The sequence below is a fragment of the Cupressus sempervirens genome, chromosome 8 (genome assembly GCF_028749045.1).
Source record: "Cupressus sempervirens isolate cs-2001-9-10 chromosome 8, ASM2874904v1, whole genome shotgun sequence".
Lineage (NCBI taxonomy): Eukaryota > Viridiplantae > Streptophyta > Pinopsida > Cupressales > Cupressaceae > Cupressus > Cupressus sempervirens.
In genome coordinates this window covers 614,226,550-614,230,719 of record NC_143125.1, presented here as the reverse complement: position 1 = coordinate 614,230,719, position 4,170 = coordinate 614,226,550, and positions in this window count along the sequence as shown.

Sequence of the window (4,170 nt, the reverse complement as noted above, 5' to 3'; positions counted from 1 at the left end):
TCAAATGGACTGTGTTTTGAATAAAAGAAAATAGATCAAGATTTATTGAAATCGGATGTTTGCTATTCCAGAAAAATAGTCTCAGTTCCAGGGCCATAACTCCCAACTCCACTGTTGGATCTTTTTGAAATTGAAATATGTTGGAAATAATCAAAATATCTAAAATCTCACCAAAGTGATCCAAAAATTCAGTTTGGTTTGTGAGATATAGGTGACTATGTACAGGTCTATCAAAATTATCCAGAATAACCACAAATGTAGATGACAGAAAAATAGTCATATTTTGGGGGTCATATATAATAATCCAACCTTTGGATTGGGATAAATTTTGGATATGTATGGAAAAAACTAGTTCTCTAAATCCTCTCTAAAGAGTTTTATCAGATTAATTCTGGATCAAAAGTTACAGGTGTTTGAGTGCACTATTATCAGATGAGGAATGATTGTAACAAATGTAGATGATAGGAAAATAAGTCTTGTTTCAGGGGCAATATCTCCTAATAAAACTATTGGATCAAGGTAAATTTTGGTTATGTTTTAAAAATTATAATTCTATAAAAATTCTCCGAGTGGATTTTCTTGATTATGTACGGATCAAAAGTTATAGTTTTTTGAGTGCAACACTATCGGGTCAACACTCTGTCACTAGAAAATGCCAGTTGTCCATGCATATATTATAGAGGTACTCACAAAGTGCTTAATTAAATGCAGCCGAAGGGAAATCTTGAAATTTTTTAAAATCCTTGAAAGCTATTTAACATAGCAAGATATTATAAAGATGAAAGGCCATTGAAAATAATCAAACTTGCAGTAAAGTTTATCCTATAAAGAGAAAAAATTTAAAAGTTAAAGGAGAGGTCATGTTATAAAAGATTAGAGTTGATCTAATACCCTGGGAAGATGAAAAGATGGGTTTTCCTTCAAAGAATCAGTTACTCAAACTAAAAGGAAACCAACAATAGGAAAAATAAAGATGCCAATAGCAGAGACAACGGGGGTTCCATCTTTTCTCTTGGAGGCTAGAGACTGTGGGCTACAACAAAAGGGAGAAGTTTTTAAATTTATGCCATTTTCTTGTGGAGGTGATAGGGAATAGAGCCAAGGTTTCTTTTCTCTTTCTGAACCATGTGTTAGAAAGTAAGAGAGTTGTGATTTGTTTATGTAATGTAGAGGAGGATTTTTAGCTTTCTATAATGGTGATTGTAATTGTAAATGCGTAATAAGATCTTTGCATCTTTCATGCTTTAGGGAAGGGAGACTTGAAAGTTGATTGTTTATCAAAACTTTGAGTTTGATCGATCCTTTTTCCACTAATTGTGAACTTTTTATCACTTTAGTTTTCTCTAAATGTGCTTTTACTATCATTATTTCTTGTATATATATTGAGATTGCAAGACATCTTCATAGCTTTGTTTTTGCACTTTCTCAAGAAGATGGAAAACACATTTGTTGATTTCATCTTTTGTAGCATGTCAGGGTGAATGGACTTTGTGTCATTTAAATTTAATCTCTTGTAGTTTTTTAGTTTTTCTACGTCTACTTTGTGCTTACAAGTAGATGTTTGAAATCCTTTTGTGCTTTCTAGTTAAAAGAATCCACAATTTATTCATTGTGTATCTTACACAGGGAGCTGTACCTGATAAAATTTAGAGGAAGGTTATCAATCCAATGATAACTTGTCCAACTATTGGTGTTGATTAGTCCTCTCACATGGGCATTCAGGGTTATATTTGCACACATTTTCTTGGAGGACAATCTATTCACTAACAAAAGGAAACCAAAAAATAAGGGAGAGAGGATTCTCATAGTAAAGAGAGGGTCTCCAACTAGTTTCTAAGAAAAAGGCTAACCCATGGAATGTATCTTGATTTACACCTTCTAAGCTAACCTCCCTCCTAGATAAGCTCAAAGAGATGAGAAAGTAGCACTCCTCTATTATGGTGTGGTTGTAGTGTTGGGGTTTTGTGTTGGTGTATGTCTATTGGTTTTGGTTGATTTTAGGTGTTGGTTTTTTCTTCTAGTCCATCTCTGATGGCTTAGCAACATAGTGTTTTGGTATTTTTATTTTTATTTTTTGTTTTCAAGTATTAGATAGAAGCCAAAACAAAAGGGGGGGCCTCACCCTAAAGTACAAAAAGGCTAAAGAATCAATTGGAGGTTACCTCTGACCTATCTAACTAATTCTAGTTTTATACTTCAAAAAATAAATAAAGGCAAGCTCCAAAACAAAGCAATCCATACCATTAGTCCTATTTCTAACTAGCATATAAAAGAAAAAAACATACCAAGAACAAAGAAAAATATTGTTGCTATTAGTCCAGTACCTAGTAGTATAAATGAATAAAAATGTCCCATAGGGCACCAAGTTCAATGGGGTCCAAAATATTAAAAACACAAAAAATAGAACTAGGGCTGGTTGCTTGCTTTCTTTCCTGATTCCTCATTCTTCTTTTCCTTAGGCTCCTCCCTATTTAAGTCCACCCGCTCCTCTTTGATAGATTAATCAAGGAACATCTTCGGCCAAACCTCAACTAGGAAACCATAAATGGAGTAGGTGGTTTTGTTTTCCTTGCCCAAATCCTTCCCATCCTTACTTACCTACAAAAAATAAAGAGTGGTGATAATAGAGTGCATGAGATTCATGGAGAATTATGCTAGGGTGTCAGTTTTTTGCCAAATGCCAATGTGGTTATTCACCATCTCCTTCTTTGAGTGCTTCAACGTCTCCAACCAAGTCTTGCTTTTGCTCTATGTGTGGTTATGTTTCCCTTTCTTCCCCCCACCTTTAGGAGTGCCTTTCATGGGGAGGTGATGTACTTCCCCTAGCTTCTAGTCAAGGACAAGGTAACTCTTAGGGTGTCTGAGATGTGTGAGGGGCTAGGTGGGATAGAGACAACCTTCTTTCTAATGTCTTGGTGTGGCCTCTTCCTCTTGGTGGGATTTTTCTCACTCTCAGTAGACTCAAAGCTAAAGTCTTTTTTAGGGGGGACTTGAATTTCTCCATTTAGAGTTGTTTACTAGCTCTCTAAGTGGTTTTCTTTCTCCTTGTTGTATTTGTATCAGACTCAATAAGGATTATTCTCACCTCAGAGCCAAGGTTTTTTTTTGGACTTTTTATGGCTTGAGCTAGGGCTAGGGTCCATGGAGATTTGGGGAGTAACAATAGCTGGTGAGTTGACCAGAAGTGGTGGGTTTAGGGCAAGGTGGTGTTTGTAAAGTTTATGCATGAAACCCTGGTGGATGATACAAAAGGGTTTTTCTTCCTCTTTCTTTTTCCTACCCTTAAAGACATAGTCTTCCATGGAATACATAAGAAGGTATGAAAAATGAATCAGATCATGGTTCCTGAAATGGTTGAGAATGGGGAAGTGGTAGTAATACAATACTTAGAACTGATCTTCAAGGGTAATATACCTCATAATGGAATAGCAAATCACATCCCAAGGCTCCAAAAGATCCTCTTTGGAAAACCAACCATGCGTGCAAACTAGCTCCTCATTAGATTTAACCCTTCAATTTTATTTTGTGTTGGTCTTGGTTTTTTTTTTTTAAATTCTAATTTTGGTTCTAGTTATTTTGTAGAGTCTCACTTCTTTTGAACCCTTGAAATTTTGTCCATTAAACTTGGTGTTATTTTTTTTTTTATGGGACTGGACCCTATCCTACTTTATCTAATCAAAACTAATATCACCTAAAGTTCTAAAAAAGTTAAAAACCAAGCATGAATACAATAATAATAATAATAATAATAATGTTGTTGTCCTTTCTCATTTAAGAGATAAACACAATTCCAAGTTCACCATTTTCTTTAGGCATAAAGATAAGGTGATTCTTATTTTTAAAAAGACTATTCCTGATTGATAAGCTAGACTGTAATAATAAAAGATCTCCCACATCCATTTCTCTCCAACCTCTGATAATATCTTCATTATTCTCTAATTCCCAAATGTATGATTCATGTTCAATTGCTTTCTTTTGAATTATCTTGCATTTCTTTCCTAGTAATAAATAATGCATTTAAGTTTCTATGTTTCATTTATCCTACTATAGTAATAAGCATAAATTCCTTAATCACAACCTAACCTTCTCTATTTCCACTACAAGTATAGAGAGACAAGTGCCTATCCTCTTATATTTTCCTTATCTACTATTAACCCTACAAAAACATAT